At 37.3% G+C, this 25,962-nt stretch overlaps 2 long non-coding RNA genes across 2 annotated transcripts; both read left to right on the top strand.

The window, feature by feature from the left end:
* Positions 1 to 804: 804 nt before the first annotated feature.
* LOC146378690 (uncharacterized) lies at positions 805 to 5,003 on the top strand. Its single transcript, XR_014801489.1, has 3 exons — positions 805 to 1,487; positions 2,743 to 2,769; positions 4,382 to 5,003. It is a non-coding gene; the product is annotated as an uncharacterized LOC146378690 (long non-coding RNA).
* Positions 5,004 to 14,707: 9,704 nt separating this feature from the next.
* Positions 14,708 to 17,301, top strand: LOC146378691 (uncharacterized). The gene is made up of 3 exons (XR_014801427.1): positions 14,708 to 14,840; positions 14,927 to 15,149; positions 15,241 to 17,301. It is a non-coding gene; the product is annotated as an uncharacterized LOC146378691 (long non-coding RNA).
* The last annotated feature ends 8,661 nt before the right edge of the window (positions 17,302 to 25,962 follow it).

Raw genomic sequence — 25,962 nt, forward strand, 5'->3', positions numbered from 1 at the left:
GGTGAATTATTATGTAGTTTTAGTTAAGTGTGCCTATGCCAAGAGGCACACTTATTACTATTCGTCGGATTTATTATTCTTATTATTATTATTAAGTGTGCCTATGCCAAGAGGCACACTTATTACTATTCGTCGGATTTATTATTCTTATTAAGTGTGCCTATGCCAAGAGGCACACTTATTACTATTCGTCGGATTTATTATTAAGTGTGCCTATGCCAAGAGGCACACTTATTACTATTCGTCGGATTTATTATTCTTATTAAGTGTGCCTATGCCAAGAGGCACAAACGTTGTAATTTTAGTATTTAAAAGGAGTGTTTGGTATGCTAGCCCTAACAACCTAAGCGCTAACGCCTAGCCTAGCTGCTATAGGCCCAGTGTGAAATTAATATGGTTCATTTGATTGTTTAATACAGTTATTGTGTTGTATTTGGTTCATTCGGTTTGTTAGTGTTTCTGAGTCTGTTAGGGAAGCTGAAGTTAGTTCTCTTCACAAATCAGTCAGTTAAAACGGCCTCATTCTTTAGGTTGTAAAGTAATGAGCCGCCATTTTAGAACCACCGATTAGCTGCTGAAGCAGCAGGGTCGGCAACTTCAAAGGAGCCATTTTACCGCCTCTGACTGAAAGCCGGGAGAAAAACAGTCACGTGCCTGTGTTTGTGTTGTGGGTTAATTAAGAGAAGGGAGAGAGAGAGTGAGGATAAAACACATAATATAAGAATAATAACATCTCTTAACAAGAAGAAGTTTTTTTTAAATTAATTAATTTTAGTTTTTTTAGTTAAAGTTTAAGAACTGTTTAACAAACACTTGTTTGTGCAGGTTGTTTTTTTGAATATATCCTACACCTGCAGCTCTGTTTAACTTCTGACTTTGTGAAAAATTAATGAAATCTAAAAAAGGCCATCTTCAAATAAATAAAATGCAGCAGTGCACCATTAATATTATAAATATGATATGTAGATATTTCAACAACAGCATATTAAATGATACTAAATGATACTGTGTGCAGGTGATAATATTTTTAGGAAGCAGAATTTGAATGCAGACCAACTCAAATGTTGAAGCCTACAAATATATCATCCAAGCTTTCATTTATGATTGTTCATACTTTGAAATTGTGATGTCAGAATTTGATAAAGTGTGCATTGCTAGGTGTAGCAAATCATTGCTTATTAAATCTACTGTGTTATCTAATAGCACCAAACTAATAGAGCTATCACATAACTGAGAAACGTGTGTGGCTTATTACAAATGGATGAAACCACATTTTACCTTAATGAAGACAGTAATCTTTAATAAGGTGTAGAAAAAAGAGGTGAGTTGTTTGTTGCTGTGGTAAACAAAGAAGTGTACTGAATCTTTTGGACTACACAGAGTGATGTAGTATTGACTGTGATGCTGATTTGAGTTGTCTCATTCTGTGTTTTTGTGCTTTCTTTTGTTACACAGAGTGAAAGAGATCTTTGGTTTTGCCTTTGCTGGTAAGTAAACAGTGACTGTAACTGAAGCAGTATGAACCTGTCATTGCGTAGCACATTTGACGACTTACATACAGTAGTTTGACTTTTTGTGATATGTTTCCATTTACTGATGGGCAAAAACACACAGTCAGGATTTGTGACCTGTAGCAGCAAAGCCCCCACACAGGGCGTCTGACTGTCCCTGAAAATGTCCCAGAAGTTTAATAGCCCATTTATGTATGATTTAAAATTTTTGTTTTGATGGTTAGTCAAATCCAAACATAGTTAAATGTCAGATGTCTTTATACAGTTGTTCATTTTCTCCTTATGTTTGTGGATTTAAGTAGCAGTAAAAACAATGAAAGTGTTTTAGGGCAGTCAGTATAAGTGGTTGCTCAAACACTTAAGAGCTGCACAGTGATTGATTTATATTGTCTCTCAAATTCTGCTGATGTATTACATTAAAGTCAGAACACAGTAGAAGTATTTTGGCTGAGTCAGTATAAGTAATAGCTTTAACAGTTAAAAAAAAAAATAAAAACGAAGAGAACCAGAGGTGTGAGTGGACATTCTTAGGTAAATTACAGCCAGTGCATTTAATTAGTTTATTACTTATTTAGTGAATATAATGTGTTTTACAATTAAATAGTCAGACTTGTTGACTTGTTGCCAAAAAGGGACATTGCAACATACATAAATATTCCTAGCAACGGGTATAATGAAAGGACTTTTTAGTGTAATATTTTAAGACATTTAATTTTAATCACAAAACATTGTGCACCTCTGTTATTGTAACTTGTCAATATTTACATGTATTTTAGGATTTGCATATTCATATCAGACTAACCAAAACATGATGAGTTTTTCTGTTGCTTCTGATTTAAAGAATTACTTTGTATTTAATGTTTTTAACCTGAAAGGACATTAAAAGTTTTGGTTTTTCACACTTTATTAGCTCTGACCTGTTGTAGAAAATGTTGGAGCCACACGGCGTCTGTGTAGGAAATATTTGGTGTATCCTGCACTTGTGCCAACAAATATTGGTGCCTATTCTTTGCATTTCTGTAGTAATAATGTTTTTATTACACTTGCTATAGCCATGTGAGACCCTGCAGTTCAATTATCTCCTCTTTAGACTACAGTAAACTTAAAAAAGCTTAAAGTAATGGAGGATTTTACTAGTTAATTTGTGTCACAGTAAATTGGATTGTGTGTGAAGAGGCTCTACAGTCTGAATCATCAAACAGTGATCTGATGAATTGTTTCCTTTCTCTAGACTGCTGATCTGATCATCTCAAGTCTGGTAAGTAAAGGTTTTTCTGAGGTGCAGTGCTGGGAAACGTTTCTCATTATAGGAGATTCAGTGTAGTGGTCTGAGTGAGCACAGCTATTGGTGATCATCAAAAGTCATCAAATCCTAGAAAAGTCTGTGTAAACATTTCCAGACCTACAGAGGTCGATAGGTTATTGTAGCAGCGCATATTTTTTCACATTAGAGCAGCTCAGCAGCAGTTTAGGTGCAATTAAGTCTTCAAGTAGGGCCTTGTGGATTTCAAAAGCTTCTTTCTCTTCATTAAACTGAGTCACTTTCTGAAAACTGCTCTTTGAAGTAGTCTTTTAATTAAAGATTTTGTTGATGACTGGAAAAAATCTAAAGCACAGATACAGCACTCATTTCTGTATTTTATGATTAAATGATCTACAAAGAAATTATCGTCATACTACACTTTTAATTTGGCCTTTAAATCAGCCATTATAAGTACGTCCTATATTTCGTGGACTGCTTATGGCTGTGTATTAAACATGCCCCACATGTGACTGAAATATGTAGAAACTGCTTTGTAGGAACCATCCATCTCCAAATTTCTCATTTTGCCAAAAGTCATACTGAGTAAAGTATTGTTTACTTTTATGTTAACGGATCTCAAATCCCTGTTTCTGTGTGCCCAGATATTATGATGTACTGTTGTCCCAGGTAAGTACACACAGAAACAGTGATTTGAGAACTTTGGGGATTAAGGAACCTGTGATGTTTCATACATTTTAAGCAGGTGGCCTGAAACTGTCTGCTTTAACCTCAGTGTGTGGGTTTTGTTGGACCATATGATATTTACAGTAGGTTATTGTAGCAGCACATCTTGGTTTAAGTTTATAGACACTATTTGTTTTTATTGTGTTAATAGAATCTAAAAGTTTCTTTAGCATAGTTCCACCACCATTTTTGAGCATTTTCAATCAGTTCAATCGAATAATGTACTGTGGAACTCTTCAATATGTAAAGCCCTGTATGTACTGTATTTTTCGGATTATAAGGCGTATGCAGCTAACCAAATATTAGCATAACTCAAAGTATTCAACTCATTCACAGTAACTCTCAACATTTTTCAGTGGTAACACATAACAATACACTTTTTATACATATAAAAAGGGTATTGTGTACAATACACAATACACAAGTACACTTACAATAAAAGATTGTAAGTGTACAATCTTTTTCTGTTCACAAATCTGTCAAATTCTTCATGGATTGGTCTGTTTTGAAATCTGCTTCGTACGCATGTCTGTAAACAGATGCCAGGTCCTCATACACACACCATAATATTATGTTTAAACACAATACGAATTACTCGGCGAGGCTCCTGACTACTGTAGCTGTAATGCTCCAACAATCCATCAAGCGCTGCAGCTTTGTAGCTTTCCAAAGTCATACTAAAACATTTTGACAGATGTTTGAGCCCCGTGTAGCACATAAAATTGGGTTGAGGTCAGTAAGCACGGCCAGAATTAATACATAAGGTAAACTGTTGATTTTTGAGAAAACTAAAGGATTTTAAGTGTGACTTATAGTCCGAAAAATACTGGAAAGCCATGTTTATTGGAAATATGCCTAATTCCAGTCCCTTTTTGTCTTACAGGTGACCTGCTGCAGAAAACCCTCTCCCTCTATCTTTGACAAGCCATTAACAAGCAAATTCAGTCTGTCCTATCACTCTCCCTCTCCCTGCTCCATCTTTTTTGACAAGAGATTCTATCTTCTATCATTTCTCCGCCATAAGCTCTATCTAATTTTGACAAGCTTAAACCTCTGTGTTGACAAGAAACCAAGTTTGACAAGAAACCAAGGTTGACAAGAAACCAAGTTTTTGGAAATTGAAGTTACCACAACTTCGACGATCTGTTTTCAGAAATCTGAGAGATCTCTGCTCTCACTGCTCCTTCTTTCCTGTCGTTAAACTCTCTCATATCCACTCATTTTGCTGGAAATTACAAGTAAAAAGTTTTATATACAGTACAGTAGAACTCACTGTAGAAACTACTTACAGAGCCCTACATTTGTCATTTTAATTTTGCATTACACTTTGAAATAAACAGTGATAGTTTGGCTTACAAGTGCAATTACTTGGATAAATTATATAAAATATACACCTTTGTTGAGATTTATTTGTAGTAAGATAATCTGGTTATTTTGTAATACATACATTCAGACTGCTGTATTCAGATAAATATTAAATTTGATTCATATACATTTTTCAAGTCTGTTTCACTGGCTATAACATTTGACTACAAGTTTATACTATTATTATTTAAGGACAAACCCATTTTTGTCACTCAGTGTAAGTATTCAGTTACAATTGTCATCTAGAGGCTGCCCTAAGAACCCAGACTTCCGGTTTCCTGACTGCTCCAGAACATCCAGCTGAAGAATCCCCATCGCCTGTCATCTGATCACCACACCATCACAGCTCCTTATATTTGCTTTAAATTTTAAATATCTGAAAGATTTACACAAAGTCTACTTAATAGCTTAAAAGTTTTATTATAGCCTGTTGATTGATTGTTGAGATTTATTCTGCATATTACATTACAGAAGTATAGACCTATTTGTTATCCAGTCTGGTTTAAAAAAATATAAGAAATAATATACAGTTTTTGAAAAAGCTACAATAAAACAGACGAAAGTGTTTTCAAAGAACTTTAAATAACTTTTATATTGAGTTTGTATTTAAGTCAGCCTTTTACATCAATTCTGATAAATCTCTGATTTAATAGAAACTTGAAGTGTCATTAGTTTTTCAGTGTTTACAGGTTGAGTTTTGTTTACATTTGTGTATAAATACATATAAGGTCCAGTTTGTACTTCAATAAAATGCCAAGAAAAGGTCAAAGGTCGCAGTCCCAGAAGCTTAGATGGCAAAAGCAGAAAGAACAGGTAAATGTTTCTCAGAGCGTTGAGGAGGTAAAGGTGTCTGTTACAAGTATTCCCAGTCCAGAAGTGCAGAGCAGCGTTCAGACAGCCGCAGAGTCTTATGCAGATGTGGTAAAGAGAGGTGTTTGCTCATCATCTGTGCCAAATGCTAAAGTACAGCAGGTAATCCAGACTGAACCCCAGGTAGCTGTGCAAACGCAGCATGATGGAGAAACTCCAGGACTGTCTCATGTACAGGTTGCAAACAGTGAAAGTCGTCCACGAGTGAGTAGCATCTGTGCGTCCCGAAGCCAGGCCTCTCCTAAGTATGGAAAGTACCAGAATCAGCAATGCATGGCTAACAGTTTGGTTTTCCTCTCATTCTTACACGAGGATGAATTTATTACCAGAGCAGATCTAAACCGTGTGTTGGACAAAGGCCATGCCGTGTATTCAGATGCCAGAAAGAGGTTTGTGAACAGCGTGTTTCTAGCCTGTGATGAGCTTCCCACAGTGGTCACCAGCCGCAGACACGAGTATCAAGTGGATATGTCTCAGTTTGCTCGTTATGGCACATTTGATGGTACAGATCATCTTCCGAGCCTTAAACAGGGACTACAGTGTTTGGCATGGGAGGAACGGTCATCGCAGTTTGTAGGCTGACTTCAGGTGAATATGCATACTTTGACCCTCACCCACGTAAGTCTACAGGAATGCCATTGTCGCTAAGTGTAAGTGGTGGAACTGCAGTTATGTTAAAATTCACACGTCTTAACGACATGATTGACAGGATCAAACGTTTGTACCGAATGTTTAGCATCGCACCAACCTGCACTTATGAGCTACAGCCTGTCGAGTTTCACAGTGAAAACGCTGCTGTCCAAAGAGGTAATAATCAAACCACCGAAAACAGACAACCTGCTACAAGTGCTCCAAGTGCTCCAGCAACAGCTTTAAATGAACCTGTTCATAAATTAAAGTCCCAAACATCCACTGAGCAAACACAGAAAAATATGACCGGCACTTTAACCACTGAAGTTACATCATCCAGATTGGATTATTCAAGTGCTACTGACAACAATTGTCCTGCTGATTATTATTCAGAAAAAGAAGTCAATGCATCTTCTGTGGACAAAACTCAGATAATATCAGATTATGTTCCTCAGAATGATTCAAACACTGCCTCCTGTTCAACTAAGACAACACAGGAAATTGCAAGTAAACTGCTGAAATGTAATAAACACTTAAGGCAAAAACTGGTGAGAAGATTATTGTCCCAAGAACAACTACCACAAAGGAAGGAAAATTCCAGTAAGTCCCATGATCCTGATCACAGACAGAAGAAGCGTGTGTACAAAAATAATTTGTATAAACTAAATGCTACATATAGAGAGAAACAGAGAGAACATTTCAGAAAGATCTATAGAGAAAGGGATGTTTGTAAGGAAAAACAAAAGGAGCAAATGAGAAGGCTCTATAGAGAAAGTGCTCAAATTCGAGAGAGAAAAAGAGAACGTGTAATAAGGATGTATAAAGACAATCCTATATTCAGAGACAAGCAGAAGGAACATATGAGAAGAACATATACAGAGTCTCCTATATTCAGAGAAAAGCAGAAGGAACGTATGAGAAGAACATATACAGAGTCTCCTATATTCAGAGAAAAGCAGAAGGAACGTATGAGAAGAACATATACAGAGTCTCCTATATTCAGAGAAAAGCAGAAGGAACGTATGAGAAGAACATATACAGAGTCTCCTATATTCAGAGAAAAGCAGAAGGAACGTATGAGAAGAACATATACAGAGTCTCCTATATTCAGAGAAAAGCAGAAGGAACGTATGAGAAGAACATATACAGAGTCTCCTATATTCAGAGAAAAGCAGAAGGAAAGCATGAGAAAAGCATACAGAGAGTCTACCAAAGTCAGAGAACAGAGGAAGAGCGTATAAGAAGAACCTACAGAACTTGTACCAGATTCAGAGAGAAACATAAAGCTTACATTAAGTCATATGTATATAATCTATATAAAGAAAGTGAAGAATTCAAACAGAAAAAACGATCTTACATCACCAAACGTTATGGAGAAGAGAGACAATTTCAGCAACAGCACAAGGACAATATGAGAGAACGAATGAGAGTAAAATATTGGAACAGTTTTTCTTTCAGACAGATACATAATATCAGATGTGCAGTGAACATAAAAAGAAAATATCGTCAGATGCATCGACCAGCTGAAAGTTTACAGTGTCATCCAGATAATAGTTTAATGAATGAGGCCATATCTCATTTCAGATCAAACATTAAATCAGCACCATCTTATGTTTGTACTGTTTGCCTAAAAGCTTCTTTTCCTAATCAGGTGAAAATCTGCAAAAGAGCAAATTACTCAAAATATCAAACTGTAGCTCAGCAGTGTCTAACTGGTAAATTTATTCATGTGTGTGATGAAGCATGTAATGATCAATGCAACTTTCCTGTTGAGAGAAAAAAGGAGTATATCTGTCACACGTGTCACCGTTCCCTCAAAAGTGGACGCATGCCAAGGCTTGCTGCTGTCAATGGTTTGGAACTGCAGGATATTCCAGCTGAACTGTGCGATCTCAACATTCTGGAGAGACATCTGATTGCCAAATGCATCCCATTTGCAAAGATTATTCCTCTTCCAAAGGGGAGACAGAGACTCATACGTGGTAATGTGGTGTGTGTACCATCTGAAGTCCAACAAACAGTTGACTGTTTACCGAGGCTCAGAAGCCAATCACAGGTAATGAGGATCAAGCTGAAAAGACGACTGTGCTACAAAGGCCATCAGCTGTTCCAGGCTGTCACCTGGTCTAAACTCATTGAAGCCCTGCGTAAACTCAAACAGATTCACCCACAGTACACAGATGTTGTTATCAGAGATGATGCATTGCTTTGTGATCCAACGTTACCTGATGATGACAGCAGTGATGAAGCCAGCATGGGAAGCGATGATTATGAAAAAGATGCCCTTTTGTGCGAAAGTGAGTCTCAAAGTGACCAAGATATTAATATGCAATCCTGTGATGAACAACCAGAGGAAATCAATCCAGAGGAACCAGAAAGTGATTTGAACAATGGAGGTTTTGCTCTAGAAAGTTGTCTGCAGCCTGTTGACATTTCAGAAGAGATTCTCTGTTTCACTGATAACACATATTGTGTGGCTCCTGCAGAAAGAAACAATCCTGTTAGCTTCTTCAGAACTCCTCATTTGGAATCCATGGCATTTCCTGTGCAGTTTCCTACTGGTCAGAATACACTGGATGAAAAGAGACTTCTTAAACTCACACCAAGTGCTTACTTCAAGTCAAGGCTTTTCAACATTGATGCAAGATTTGCTAAAGACACAAATTACCTGTTTTTCTCACAGTTTGTCACTGAAATACATTTGGCTAATTCCAGCATGACAATACAGCTAAGGAAAGGTAAAACTATGACCAAAGATGGACGCAAAATCACATCAGGAATGTTACAAAGTAAGACAGAAGTAGAGAAGCTGGTAAGAAATAAAGATGCAATCAGATTTATGCAGCCACTCAGAGGAACTCCAGCTTACTGGCAGAAAACTACCAAAGATTTATTCAGTATGCTTCGTCAAATAGGAACACCTCAGTTCTTTGTCACTTTCTCTGCTGCTGAGATGAGATGGCCTGAAGTGATTCAAGCAATAAAGAGACAGCAAGGTGAAGAGGTTGATTTTGAAGCCCTGGACTGGTCAGAAAAGTGTGAAATCCTAAGATCAAATCCAGTAACCACCATGCGAATGTTTGATAAGCGTGTTGAGGCTTTGTTCAGAGATTTGCTTTTTTCTCCTGCACAGCCCCTTGGTGAAATCATTGATTACTTTTACAGAGTTGAGTTCCAGCACAGAGGTAGTCCGCATATACACATGTTGCTGTGGATTCAAGAAAAGGTAGAAGTAGATGTGGATGACGACCAAACTGTCTGTGACTTTGTGGACAGATACATCTCAGCTCAACTCCCTGATCCAGAAAAACAACCTGAACTGCACAAAAAAGTCACTGAACTACAAAAGCACAGCAAAAACCACACAAAGACATGCTTTAAGAGTGTGAACTCTGGTTGTAGATTTGGGTTTCCAAAACCACCAGCCACAAGAACAATGATTGTGAGACAGGATGAGGATTCAGACACTGAAGCTGCAAAAGCCAAACTCAGACCTTTGTTGAACCTGCTGAAGGAACCTGTAGCTGCTTCCCTCACCATAGAGCAGATTCTGTCACGATGCAACTTGACAATGAATGAGTATGAACAATGCCTCCAAGATATAAACAAGAAAACAGGTCTCATTTTGAAACGTGACCCAAAGGACTGTTGGATCAACAATTACAACCCAGACCTGCTTGAAGTCTGGAACTCTAATTTAGATGTCTCATTCATTTTGAATGCCTATTCATGTGTAGAATACCTCTGTAAATATATAACGAAAAAAGAATCTGGACTCTCTGAATACCTGAAGACAGTTATTGATAACTCTGGAAACAACATGGTCAATGAATGTGATGAAATGAGAGCTGTGATGCAGGCTTACTCAAAAAAGAGAGAGATCAGCGCACAGGAGTGTGTGACTCGAGTCTGTGGCCTAAAAATGAAAAAATGTTCCCGCAGTGTTGTATTTGTACCAACAGATGATAACCCGGTAAAAATGAGTCGGCCCATGAGCTTCCTGGAAAGCACAACACATGACAGTTGTAATATTTGGATGACAAGTTTGAGTGATAAATACAAATGCAGACCTGAGACACCAGAATATGAGGAAATGTCGCTGGCTGATTTTGCTGCCCTGTGCCGGTTGGTGAGTGGTCCAAATGAAGGAAAAGATGTTCTTCCTCTTCTAAACCAGCTTGGATTTGTACAAAGGCGAAAGAATGATAAACCAGCTATAATCAGGTATTACCACTGTTCACAGGAAAAAGATCCTGAGCAATATTATGGTCGACTGTTGAGACTTTACCTTCCACACAGATCAGAGCAGGAACTGAAACCACAATGTTTCCAAACCTATCAATCCTTCTACAACTCGGGTTTTGTGCGACTTCCATGTTCAGACCACAGTGAGTCTGTGAAACGGATTGTGAAAAGAAATAAAGACAAGTATGAGAAGAACTCTGAGGATATTGAGAGTGCACTGGAAAAGTTTGAACAAAATAGGGATGTTGTGATCGATGAATGGTGTAATCTTGCTCCTGAATCTGAAGTTGTGAGGCTGCAATGTGATGAGAATCTTCCTGAGAGACATTCTGATGATGAGAACGAACAGGAGAATGTCCCCGACTACAGTCGTCAGTCTGATGCTGTAACAGAGATCAGAGCCATCAGAGAACAACCTGCAGTAGATCCAGCTGTGGTACATGTAATGTATCAGAATCTGAACCAGAAGCAGGCCTGCGTGTTCTATGCTATAAGAGACTGGTGTATTCAGCGAGTTTGTGGTTTGAACCCAGATCCATTTTTCTTCTATATCAACGGTGGTGCAGGAACTGGAAAGTCACATCTGATTAAATGTATTCACTCTGAAGCATCAAAGGTCCTGAGCAGACTGCCTGCTAATGCAGAAGAAGCTGACATATCAAATCCAACTGTTTTACTGACTTCATTTACCGGTACAGCAGCTTTTCAGATCAATGGCTCTACATTACATTCCCTACTCAAACTACCCAGGAGTCTGAAACCACCCATTCAAGGACTTGGTAACCAACTGGATGAAGTCAGATCTGAGCTGATGAATGCTGAAATTATTGTTATTGATGAGATTTCAATGGTTTCAAAACCCCTTTTTGCTTATGTGGATGCAAGACTGAAACAAATCAAAGGCACTCAGAGACCTTTTGGTGGAATGTCAGTTTTAGCTGTTGGAGATTTTTACCAGCTGCCACCAGTGCGACAGTCTAAACCTCTCTGTGTTTACAGTCCAGAACAGATTGACCTGTGGCGGGAACATTTTCAGATGATCACTCTAACCGAGATCATGCGTCAGAAAGATGATGTGGCCTTTGCAGAGATGCTGAACAGGATTAGAGTCAAAGAGAAGACAGATGAGCTTTCTCAGTGCGACAGAGATTTGTTGTCACAGGCTGTGACTGCACCAGAAGAATGTCCAACTGAGGTCTTACACATTTATGCCACCAACAAGAATGTGGAATCCCATAACACAGATACCCTGAAGAAGCTTCATTCAAACATCATAATCATCACTGCAGACGATTTCCAGAAGGATAAACGTACAGGCAGAATGGAACGAAGAGACAAACCATTTACAGGTGGGCGAAATGATTTACCCGACACCCTGAACGTCGCTGAAGGAGCTCGAGTCATGCTGACCAGAAACTTGGACACACTAAATGGTTTGGTTAACGGTGCTTTTGGTATACTGATAAAGGTGGTGAGATCTGAAAATGATGGACACATAATTAAACTGGGGCTCAGAATGGACAACCGGCAGTCTGTAAGAAACACCCGCAGTGCTAATGCAGCATCTGATGATCTGGTTTACATTGAGAGAGCAGAGGAGAGTCTGAAGTTTAAAGGAGCGGTACGCAGACAGTTTCCTGTAAAGCTAGCATTCGCCTGCACAATTCACAAAACTCAGGGTCTTACAACACAGACAACTGTAGTTTCAATGAAGAACATTTTTGAACCGGGAATGGCTTATGTTGCTCTCAGCAGGGTGACGTCTCTCAGTGGACTCTATTTGCAGGACTTGGATGAGAAAAAGATTTACGCCAATCCCGAGGTAACTGCAGCACTCCAAACCATGAGACAAGCCAGCGTTGAGGAAATGATGCCTCTTCTTCAGGTCAGAGAAACAGCCAGCAGACTTGACACTCTTACACTGATCCATCACAATACGGAGGGTTTGCCATCTCACATCAGTGACATCAAGAGTCATCATGAAATGTGTTTAGCAGATGTTTTGTGTCTCACTGAGTCTCACCTCCAAGGCTCCTTTGTTGCAGACAGTCTTCATTTGGACGGCTACACCATGTTCAAACGCAACAGACATGTGTCCTACACAAACTTTCCTCACATGGCCAGCAGAAGTGGTGGTGGAGTTGTTGTGTATTTGAGGAATCATTTTCAGGTTCAGGTAAAACAGTATCTGCATAATGTCACTGATCTTGAGTTCTTAGTGTTGAAGGTTCAGGCTCCATTCCCTGCGCTCATTGCGGTTGTGTACAGACCCCCTGACTACAGTTTGACACCGTTCATGCAAAACCTGGTAAGTCTTTTAGATTCACTTGAAATAATGGACTGTCATCCAATAATTGTGTGTGGAGATTTTAATGAAAACCAGTTGCAGAGTGGAAGAAAACAGATTCTGGAGCAGTTTCAGTCTAGAGGGTATTCACAGCTGATCACTTCTGCCACTACAGACAAGAACACCCTGCTTGATCTCATTTTTATTTCTCAGCCACATCAATGTCTCCATTCAGGTGTCCTGAGAACATATTACAGTTACCACAACCCTGTCTTTTGTGTCCTGTCCTCGAGCCAATCATGAAGTCGTCTGGTGATTTTTGAAACAATTACAGATCATGTTTGTTACAGAGTTTACTGATTGTAGAGTATGGAAAAGATTTTTCATTGAAAAAATTGTCTTCCCTACTCTGTCGGTAAGAAGACCCTTTCTTATTGCAATGTTATTAATCATTTCACCAAATCATGGCTGTACTTCATGCAGAGCCGGGAGATCTGCTTTCTGTTATCATGCACCTCAGATCTGAAATATGCTGCAAAAAGTATTAAACGGACATAATTTATTTTTTATTCTCATGTTTTAAATGACTAAATCTACTAATGCATTTTTTCATGGATGTTAATTGTCATCTCCTTTTTTGATACTTTTTTTACTCTGACGTATGTATCTCAACGAGATCTTCCCCTCCAAGGGCTTTCAAATATGAAATAGTAAATAAATAAATTCCAGATAAATGCAGGTATTTATTATGGGTCACATGAATAAATACAGACAATAATGTTTTCTTGATTATAGTAAATTTTGTAGAATCAAATGTTTTTGGGATGAATGAGGTTTTGCTTATCATGTTTTACAGGTAAAGTTTTTTAAAAGTTTTAAACTATCTTTAGGCTACCAGAGATGTCTATAATTATACATTATGTAGAGAAAAACATTTTTACAGCTTACAGAATATGTATAAAAACTGATTTAGAAGTACATGGAAAGTTTCTGCATCCATTTTCTGACTTTATCCGGGTGGGTTTGGGTTTGGGTGGATAAAGGCCAAGTCAGAATTCTCTGAGCAGCTGGAAAAAGCTGCTAATAAACAAAGACATCAGAAAGCGGGGGCTTTAGGTGTAGCCCCCGCTTTCTGACGCACTAATTAGATTTAGTACCTGACACCCCATACCAGCATTACATAGACACTTGGGGGCTGAGATGGGTGGGTGGGGAGGGTGGGTGGGTGGTGTTAAAAGCACTTTATGTTTTGTAGATATATTTTTTTTTTCAGACAGGGCACACACAGTCCTGTTTCCTTTGTGGGAAAACCTTCAAACTTCACCATCCTCAGCTGAAACAATAACATCTTAACACCATCTTCATGAACTGCTGAGCCAAACCTGATCCATCAGTGCTGGACTGCACAGATAACTACATGCCACACAGAGACTGCTGTTTTATGAACTGCCATACCAGTGTGTCTTCAATGGAGAAGATGACACACCCATCACCTGACCTCCTGCCTGATCTGGAGACCATCATCATGCTGCCACACTGCACACCTCTGAGACCATCAATGATGACTCATACTGAGGAAACTGTATTTCCTGTCAGAGATCCTCAGTGATCCTCAGAGCAGAGAGAGGTATGATTCTTTATCTTTGATAAAAAATGTCAGTGTTTTTAATTCAATTAATTAATTTAAATCCTGTTTATTGCACAAATAATTTCACACTCAAATGATTATACTTCTTGACACTTTTTGAGTTTTAATTCACATTATGGATTACAAACCTATGCTTTTTCTACTCTGTCTCTCTGTGCAGGTATTGCTGTCTTCTGAGTTCTTCAGTGTCCCAACTGAGACATTCAAACCTCATTGCAGAGCTCATGTCTTTCCTCACCATCATGTGAGTGTGAGATTGCTCTGGATTCTGGTTATGTGGCCTGCAGCACCTATAAGGTATTTCAACATTGTTCATTGTATAACTTATTTGTAGTTTTTAGGCCTTAACACAAATAAAATGTTCCTTTTTCTGTATTTTTTAGAACAAGCTTGTACAGTGTGCCTGCATTCCAGCTTCTTAGACTCTACGCAAGTGGACAGAGTATCAGTGTTTGGCCACTCTTACAGACACCAACTTCTGTCAACTCACTGCTACTGATCAGGCACCTCACTCCAGGAAGACAGAGGGCTGCAAGCCTGTCATTGTTTCCAGTGTGGCTTTGTATTCTTGGGGTAGCATCAGATTTTTCCCACAAATATTCAAAGGTAACACTTATTTTAAGCTTAGTTATTAAATCAAAAGTCTTCCCTTGTGTTAATTTTATTTATTTTTTATTCTTTTTTTGTTTTCTTTTAGATTTATATGCAGTGATCGGATGTGGTGGAGCTTTGTTAACTGTGTGGAAAACATCTGTTTGTGATGATATTTACAATGAGGCTTTAAGTTGACAGTTTCCATGTAATTTCAATCCTTTTACTAAGCAAAAACATGTTTGCAATTAACATATTTTTTTCAGTTTTGTCTTTTGGATTTATGGTTAACATTCCTCTGTGACAGCAAATACTAAACCGCTCCAAGTAACCAGCATATCATTGGTCAAAGGCAAAAAGGACCACATGTCACGCTAGCAATGAATTTTTGACTGTGTTTGCGTCACCAGATTTAACAAACAATATCAGACATATGAAACTGAACTCTGGATTAATGTGCAGATTCTTTTTGTGTTTTTTTTTTATTGTTGAATAATTATTTTGTAGGACAAACCCAATCTATTTACCCAAACAATTTAACTTGTTTGGGTAAATAGTGGATTAATATATCTAAGTCTATAAGTATAGCAAGCTGAATTCATACAGACACACAGCTCTAAATCTTGAATTGTAGGATGTACAGAAATGATCGTGTGATTATTATGGACATTTAAATAACTATATCTATTGAACCATTACACGTATTCTTTATAGAAATTACACAATCTCAAATTGTGAAAAAAGAAGTGTTTAAGAGAATAAATAATGTGTGTTTGTATGAATCCTGCCTTAGTATGGGGTGTCAGTAACTACATTAGTATAGAGTAGGTCTAACAGTGGTTTTCCACATCTGCTCTAATACAGCGGTCCCCAACCTTTTTTGCGCCACGGACCGGTTTATGCCCGACAATATTTTCATGGACCGGCCTTTAAGGTGTCGCGGATAAATACAACAAAATAAAACTAGTACTGGTACCGAAAAAAAGAAAATTTATTCATAACACACGTGAAAAGACCCAGGAAAACCGAGTAAACGATAAAAACGATAACAAAATAACGCTGAAAACCGATAAAAACCCTGAAAACTATACATTTCACACCTGAGCCTCAACTCTCACGGCCCGGTACCAAATGACTCAAGGACCGGTACCGGTCCGAGGCCCGGGGGTTGGGGACCGCTGTTCTAATATATATAGATAATGGGTCAGACATATAAAGTCATTTTGAAAAGTTCATAAAGGTCACATCCATTTATATGTGTTCCTCTTTATCATTTTATATCAGGTCACACAGCTGACTTGAGTTTTGATCAGAGTAGAACCATAACATTCATGCTAATGGTTCTACTGTTTACAGTTACTTTATGATGGATTTCACCCTGGTCACAGCACTATGTGAAAAGCTGTTAGAGGTAAAGTTAACCCAATTAATACCTCATCATAAGTCACTCTCTAACGCAGGGCAGTGATTATTTTTCACTGTAATTTATTCCACAACAATGTTCTTTATTTGATCCTTGTTTCTTTAAATATGCACATCGATTGTTCAGCTGTGTGACTCTCCACACCTCAAATATATCACAATGTGGACTTCATTTCGACAGTATTTTGTAGATTGGTACCATATTTATCATCAAATCATCTTGTGCATTTATTACCTAAATGTTGTTTGTGTGTTTTGTTTTGTTTGTTTGTTTGGGGGTTTTTTGTTGCCATTTTTACATTTCACCAACTGTGTAAATTCTGCAATTTTACCTTGGTTTTGTTTTACATCAGTTTATCTGCTGGCTGGTATTCCTGTCTTCCTTCTCTCACCCCAACCGGTCGCAGCAGATGGCCGCCCCTCCCTGAGCCTGATTCTGCCGGAGGTTTCTTCCTATTAAAAGGGAGTTTTTCCTTCCCACTGTCGCCAAAGTGCTTGCTCATAGGGGGTCATATGATTGTTGGGTTTTTCTCTGTATCTATATCTGTATCTGTATCTATAAATTGAATTGAATTGGTTTTCTTCCTTTTCTAATGTTGCTGGTCATTTTTCACAGTTAAATAAGTAACTTTGTGGTTACTTCATCGTTTTCAGCTGTTATCTGTTTACAGTTTTTTCCTAATAATTACATTTCTGCAAAATTATAGCAGTTCTGATAAGTTGTAATATTTCTGCCAAGTTATTAATTTTCTACTAAATTATATCATTTCTGCTAAGTTATGTTATTCTAAATTATTACATTTCTGCTAAGTTGTAGCTTCTGGTAAACTACAACATTTCTGCTGAATTGTTATGTTTCTTCTAAGTTATTGCATTTCTGCTAAGTTATTACATTTTTGTTAACTTGATGTTGTTCTGCAAAATTAAAATTTCAACAACTTTTTAAACACTGACTTTGATTTCTTCAGCTTCTTCAGCTATTTTCAACTATTTTTAGCACACAGCTTACATTTTAGCAAAGTTCCTTTGCTTATGCAAAGTTTTTACAATTTCTGCAACTTTTCAACTTTTTCAGCTAGTTTTTGCATACAGCTTCAGCTTTAAAGCATCCACACTGCATTTTCGCAGGAAATGCAATTTTTTCTAGTTCTTTATACTTTATTATTATTGTGTGGATGCCCTCAAGGGCATCCACACTATTGAGATCCTGTTTCTCTTTATTGTGTGGATGCTTTAAGAATCCACACTATTGAGTTCCTCTTGGGACTTCCGTACACTTTTTGGCACTTAACTACTTCCACAATTTTCAGCCGATTTTCACCGTTCAAATTTTAAACTATTCTGCTATTTCTGCTAATGATGGCTATATCTTTTGGTATTTTTCACTATTATACTTTTTAAAATATTAAGCTTAATTTGTCCCATTGAAATGAATGGGAAACTTCTGCAATTCTGCTAAAATTTTCTTGTTTTTGAAACTTAACTACTTCCTCATATTTTCACGTAGAACAACCATTCAAACTTTAAAATGTTCTCAAATTATTGGGCTATTCAGGTATAAATCAGCTTTTTCAAATCTTTTACCGTTTTACTTTTATGCCTCTTAAAGTTTTCAGTTGCAAAATTGTGATTTTTCACAAAATACATGCGTTGCTATGGTTGCTATGCACTTGGCTTCCAGTGTGCCACTGAAGGTTTTGCAGTCTTCTCTTCATGTCCGAACAACTTCTTGCTACTTGCTCAATTTTCACTCAACTTCCACAAATTATACATCAAAACGTAGGTATTTTTGCTGGCTTTCCGAAAATGTCACTATCATTGTTGTGGGATTTATAGAATATTGGCAAATCTCCTCAGACCAACACAAAGTCGCAAAACTCTCCATAGAAAGTCAATGGAGAGCTTGTTCAAAATCACCGCTTGATTTCTGTAATGAGAGGCATATTCGAATCGTCATATCTCCTTAACGAAGCAAAGTTAAGACATGAGGCTTGTCCCAGTATATCTTCAGACACTCCTGACGCTCACAATTCAAGAATTATTTTCTCACCTATTACCGTTCTGAAATGAGTTAGACTTGTTTGAGGGTAGGAAATTCGTCCTTCGCTCAGATTTCTTCAGATTTCAAACTCTGGAAATGAACCACTTTTTTCTCTCGTCATATCTTTTTAATGGATTTCCACAGAGACGTGAAAATTTCCATGACTGTTCACCAAAGCCTGCTGTCTCTTACGGTAAAAGAATGATATTGATACTCCACATAGATTTAGAGTTAGAAAGCGTTGTTTGAGGGCAAGTCAAGGCAGTTTTTGCTTTGCTCTACTCAGTTATGGTGCATTAGAAGTCAAATATCTTTAATAATTCATATTTTAATGATAAATTGTCAACACTGGAAGATTCCCCCATCTCTTCTGAACAAAACGGTGTAAGAATGACCGTTCTAGCCCCTACGGTTAGGAAATTATGGTCATTTGTTTGAGGGGAGTCGTCCTTATGAGAAATAGACTGCAAAAATCCTGTGTCTCTCTGTGCTGCGTGCACCTGTTTTGGCGGGAAAAAGTGCACAGGCTCTCTGATTGGTGGATTCAAATTCAGCAGCTCCCAGGCTGCTTGACTGAGCTAGAAACTTACTTCTCTCTCCCTGTGTGTGTGTGTGTGTGTGTGTGTGTGTGTGTGTGTGTGTGTGTGTGTGTGTGTGACAGAGAGAGAGAGAGAGAGAGAGAGAGAAAGCCTTTTTATGGGATGATCTCATTGTAAGATTTAAATTCAATATATTTAGACTGGTTGACTGAATTGGATCTTGTGTGTGTGTGTGTGTGTGTGTGTGTGTGTGTGTGTGTGTGTGTGTGTGTGTGTGTGTGTGTGTGTGTGTGTGACAGAGAGAGAGAGAGAGAGAGAGAGAGAAAGCCTTTTTATGGGATGATCTCATTGTAAGATTCAAATTCAATATATTTAGACTGGTTGACTGAATTGGATCTTGTGTGTGTGTCTCTCTCTGTGCATGTGTGTTTCCATATGTGTCCATATTTGTGATTGTGTGGCTGTTATATTTTTTTTTTGCCGATTTTTTTCATTTAACAAGTATATTTGAGGGACCCTTAGCATGTTCAGCATTTTCTCAGCTGTCCATTTTGCTTTTCCAATTTTTCTGTTTAAGTTATTACTATTGTGCTAAATCATAGCATTTCTGCTGTTTTATAAGATTTGTGCTAAATATAGTATTTCTGATTAATTATAGTTTTTCTACCAAATCATAGTATAGTATTTTTGCTTTTTATAGGATTTTTATAGGATATTTATATTGCTTAATATAGTATTTCTGCTTTTTATAGGATTTGTGCTTAATATAGTACTTCTGCTTATTATAGGATTTGTGCTTAATATAGTATTTCTGCTAAATGTAGTATTTATGCTTAATCATAGTATTTCTATATATTACTGCCAGGTCCCCAGGCAGCCAATCCTCTGTGAGGACTGAGGCATTCAAATTTACATATCAGGGCCTGCACGGCTTCCCAGCCAGCCAATCATATCTTAGGGATGAGACATTCAAATTTACAAATCAGGGTCTGGACGGCTTCCCAGCCAGCCAATCATGTATGTGGGCTGAGGCATTGAAATTTGCATATTGGGGCCTTCGTAGCTTCTAAGCCAACAAGTCATCGATGTCATATATCTCTAAAAATTCATATTTTAATGATAAATTGTCAACACTTGACGATTCCCCCATCTCTTCTGAACAAAACGGTGTAAGAATGACCGTTCTGGCCAATACAGTTAGGAAATTATGGTCATTTGTTTGAGGGGAATCCTCACTATGAGAAATAGACTACAAAAATCCTGTCTCTGTGCCGCGTGTGTGCACCTGTTTTGGCGGGAAAAAGTACACAGCCTCTGTGGATTCAAATTTAGCAGCTCCCAGGCTGCTTGACTGAAAACATGCTTCTCTCTCCCTGTGTGTGTGTGTGTGTGTGTGTGTGTGTGTGTGTGTGTGTGTGTGTGTGTGTGTGTGTGTGACAGAGAGAGAGAGAGAGAGAGAGAGAGAGAGAGACTTTTTATGGGATGATCTCATTGTAAGATTTAAATTCAATATATTTAGACTGGTTGACTGAATTGGATCTTGTGTGTGTGTGTGTGTGTGTGTGTGTGTGTGTGTGTGTGTGTGTGTGTGTGTGTGTGACAGAGAGAGAGAGAGAGAGAGGGAGAGCCTTTTTATGGGATGATCTCATTGTAAGATTTAAATTCAATATATTTAGACTGGTTGACTGAATTGGATCTTGTGTGTGTGTGTGTGTGTGTGTGTTTGTGTGACAGAGAGAGAGAGAGAGAGAGAGAAAGCCTTTTTATGGGATGATCTCATTGTAAGATTCAAATTCAATATATTAAGACTGGTTGACTGAATTGGATCCTGTGTGTGTGTCTGTGTTTGTGTGACAGAGAGAGAGAGAGAGAGAGACCCTCTTTAGGGCAGCATCTCATTGTTGGAAAAAAATATAATATATTCAGACTGGTTGACTGGCATAGACCCTCCATGTGTCTCTCTCTCTGTGCATTTGTGTATACATATTTGATTTTGTGTGCATCTGTTGGCTGTTCCTTCTTGCTTTTTAAATTTATTTTTATTTCTTTATTTTTTTTTCACAGGTGAACAACAATTAGTTTTGAAGGAACTTAACCATGTTCCGTTTTTTTTTCAGCTTGTCATCTTACTTTTCCAGTATTTTCACTTAAGTTATTACTATTCTGCTCAATCATAGTATTTGTTCTAAATCATTGTTATTATGCTATATTGTAGTATTTCTGCTAAATCATACTATTTCTACTATATTATATTTTTCTTTCTAAATATAGCATTTCTGCTATATAATTGTATGTCTGCTATGTTATAATATTTGTGCTAAAACAGAGTATTTGTGCTGAAACATAGTATTTCTGCCAAATGATAGTATTTCTGTCAAATTATAGTATTTGTGCTAAAACATAGTATTAATTTAAAATAACAATATTCATAGTTCATCACAGTGTCTCTGGTAAATCACAGTATTTCTGCTCTGTTGTACTATTTTTCTAAATCATAGTGTTTCTGTAATGCTTAAGTATTTTTGGCTAAATATATTCTTTCTGTTATCTTATACTATTTCTCCTAAATTCTTGTATTTTTGAGAAGTTATCATGTTTCTGGTAAGTTACAATATTTCTGCTAAGTTCTGCTATGCTATTGTATTTCTGCCAAGTATTATGTTTCCTCTAAGATATTGCAGTTCTGCTAAGTTATTCCATTTTCGCAAAGTTCCTTTGCTTCTGCAAAGTTTTTACAATTTCTGCAACTTTTCAGCTTTTTCAGCTACTTTTTGCATACAGCTTCAGCTTTAAAGCATCCACACTGCATTTTCGCAGGAAATGCAAATTTTTCTAGTTCTTTATTATTCCTCTAGTTGCTTCCGTACGTTTTTTGCCGTTTAACTACTCCCTCAGTTTTCAGCCGATTTTCTCCGTTCAAACTCTAAACTGTTCTGCTCTTTCTGCTAATGCCAGCTATGACTTTTGGTGTTTATTGCTATTATACTTTTTAAAATATTACACTTTTTTCCTTTAATTTGTCCCATTGAAATGAATGGAAAACTTCCACAATTCTACTAAAACTTGCTTGTTTTTGAAACTTAACTACTGCCTCATACTTTCACCTAGAAACTCCATTCAAACTTTAAAATGTTCTCAAATTATTGGGCTATTCCTGTATGAGTCAGCTTTTTCAGATCTTCTACCGTTTTAATCTTATCCCTCTTTAAGTCTTCAGTTGCAAAATTGTGATTTTTCACAAAATACATGCGTTGCTATGGTTGCTATGCAATTAACTCAGAGTGCGCACTCGTCCGTTCTGAATTTTCTCTTCATGTCTGAACAACTTCTTGCTACTCGCTCAATTTCCACTCAACTTCCACAAATTATACATCAAAACGTAGGTATTTTTGCTGGCTTTCAGAAAATGTCACTATCATTGTTGTGGCACTTATAGATTTCTTGCAAATCTCCTCAGAGTAACACAAAGTGTGAAAACTCTCCATAGAAACTCAATGGAGAGTTTGTTCAAAATCACCGCTGGATTTCTCTAATGAGAGGCATTTTCAAATTGTCATATCTCCTTAACGAAGCGAAGTTAAGACATAAGGCTTGTCCCCGTATATCTTCAGACACTCCTGACACTCACAATTCAAGAATTATTTTCTCACCTATTACCGTTCTCAGATGAGTTAGACTTGTTTGAGGGGTGGAAATCTGTCCCTCGCTCAGATTTCTTCAGATTTCAAACTCTGGAAATGAGGCACTTTTTTCTCTTGTCATATCTTTTTGATGGATTTCCACAGAGCCCTGAAAATTTCCATGACTGTTCACCAAAGCCTGCTGTTTCTTACGGTGAAAGAATGATTTTGATGCTCCATATAGATTTAGAGTTACAAAAGGTTGTTGGAGAGCAAGTCAAGGCAGTTTTTGCTACGCCTCTACTCAGTTACAGTGTATTACAAGTCATATATCTTTAATAATTCATATTTTATCTCTGAATTATGAAGACCTGAAGATTCCCCCATCTCTTCTGAACAAAACAATGTCTGAATGACCGTTCTAGCCTCTACGGTTAGGAAATTATGGCCATTTGTTCGAGGGGAATCCTGAATATCAGAAATACACTGAAGAAAACTCACACCTCTCTCTGTGTCTGTGTGTGTAAGGGCTGACTACAGCAGGTGCAGCTAATTTAACTGACCTACATATACCAAGCCCAGACTCTGAACAGCTCCTGTTCCCTTTACTCTCTGTGTATGTGTGTCTGTGTATCAATATTTCTCCTATGTTTAAGTATTACTCCTCAATCATAGTATTTCTGCTAAAGCAAAGTACTTCTACTACATCTTAGTACTTCTGCTAAATCATAGTATTTCTGCTAAATCATAGTATTTGTGCAAAATCATGGTTTTGGGGCCAAATCATAATATTTCCGTTATGTTATAGTATTACTACTAAGTGGAGGAATTTCTGTTATGTTATAGTATATGTGCTGAATATATTATATGTGCCAAATCATTGTATTTATTCCAAATTATAGTATTTATGCCAAATTACAGTATTTCTGCTAAAAAGCAGAAATAGTACCTTTTAGTAGAAATTTCTGCCAAAAGATAGTATTTATGTTAAAACATATTATTTCTGCTAAATCAGAGTATTCCTGCCAAATCATAGTATTTGTACTGAAACATAGTACTTCTGCCCAATCATAGTATTTGTACTAAATGATAGTACTTGTGCCAAATCATAGTATTTGTTGCACATCATAGTATTGGAACCAAAACATAGTATTTGTCCCAAAGCATCGTATTTGTATGGAGTAATAGTATTTCTTCTAAATCACAGTATTTCAATCAAATCTCAGTAGTTGTGTTAAAATGCAGTATCATTGCCAAATCATAGTATTTGTACCCAATCATAGTATTTTAGCCATGTCATCGTATTTGTGCCGAATCATGTTTTTTTTGCCAAATCGTGGTATTTGTGCCCAATTAATAATTCTGTTATGTTATAGTATTACTACTAAGTCGTAGAATATCTGTTATGTTATAGTGTATCTGCGGAATATAGTATGTGTGCCAAATCATAGTATTTATACCAAATCACAGTATTTGTGCTAAAACATAGTATTTCTGCCATATTGTGGTATTTGTGCAAGGACATTGAACTGTTATGTTATAGTATTACAACTAAGTCATAGTATTTCTGCGTTGTTATAGTATTTGTGCTAAAACGTAGTATCTCTGCCAAGTCATAGAATTACTGCAATTTCATAGTTTTTTTAGGAAATCTGTTATGTTATAGTATTACTACTAAGTCATAGTATTTCTGCCAAATCATAGTATTTGTGTGAATTTGTATACTGTAATATCACTGTATTATGTATTGGCTAAGTAGGGGGCTGACTGTTTACTAAGTGCATCAGTGTAAATAGGTCATCTCTTGTGTTGGAGTGCCCTCTTGTGGCGCCTTTTGGGTAGTGCCTTAGTAAACGTGAACCCTGTAAGAAGTGGTATCAGACTGATTTGTAGTGGAGGAATTTGTTGCCAGTTTTCTTAATCTTTAATCTGTATGCATGTTGTAATGCATACCCTGTTCTTAATCATAGAAACCACACCATATCAACTCTCCACATCCTCCTACTGTATGCCATACCTCCCTCTACCATCCATCTGACCGCCAATAAACTCCACCTGTGGTAATCTAATCCCTGGATGTCAGCCTCTCCTTCTGACCGAGGATAGTTACTATTGCAGCACCACCCAGCATTAAACTGACGTACACCATTCTGTACAATAGTATTTGTGCTAAAAAGTAGTATTTCTGCCAAATCATAGTATTACTGCTATTTCATACTATTTAAGCGAAATTACAGTGTTTCTGCAAAAACATTGCATTTCTGCTAAATCATAGTATTTCTGTAATCTTATAGTACTTGTACTCAATTATAGTATTTGTGACAAAGTTTAGTATTTGTACCAAAACATAGTATTACTGGTAACAGAAATTCTGCTGATTGAACTCTTTTCAGCAGATTTTTCAGAAATTTCACCTCTTTTCAGCCCAAATTCTGCTCATTCACCTCTTCTGCAAAATTTTCAGCCTTTTCACCTCTTATCAGCACAATTCTCAGCAGCTTCTGCTCATTTTAGCCGAATTGTCAATCTCTCCACCTCTTCTTTGTGAGAATCAGTTTGGCTCAGTGCGCTAAATAGTCTCCATTAGACCAGGAGGGCCAGTTTCGAATCCTGCTCAGGGCAGCATTTTTTTCAGCTTTTTTCAGCCGACATCTTCAGCGTTAAGGCATCCACACAGCATTTTCGCAGGAAATGCAAATTTTTCTAGTTCTTTATTATTCCTCTAGTTGCTTCCATACGTTTTTTGCCGTTTAACTACTCCCTCAGTTTTCAGCCGATTTTCTCCGTTCAAACTCTAAACTGTTCTGCTCTTTCTGCTAATGCCAGCTATGACTTTTGGTGTTTATTGCTATTATACTTTTTAAAATATTACACTTTTTTCCTTTAATTTGTCCCATTGAAATGAATGGAAAACTTCCACAATTCTACTAAAACTTGCTTGTTTTTGAAACTTAACTACTGCCTCATACTTTCACCTAGAAACTCCATTCAAACTTTAAAATGTTCTCAAATTATTGGGCTATTCCTGTATGATTCAGCTTTTTCAGATCTTCTACCGTTTTAATCTTATCCCTCTTTAAGTCTTCAGTTGCAAAATTGTGATTTTTCACAAAATACATGCGTTGCTATGGTTGCTATGCAATTAACTCAGAGTGCGCACTCGTCCGTTCTGAATTTTCTCTTCATGTCTGAACAACTTCTTGCTA

Source organism: Perissodus microlepis, chromosome 10 (assembly GCF_051167445.1).
Source record: "Perissodus microlepis isolate ML-2025 ecotype Zambia chromosome 10, ASM5116744v1, whole genome shotgun sequence".
Taxonomy (NCBI): Eukaryota; Metazoa; Chordata; class Actinopteri; order Cichliformes; family Cichlidae; genus Perissodus; species Perissodus microlepis.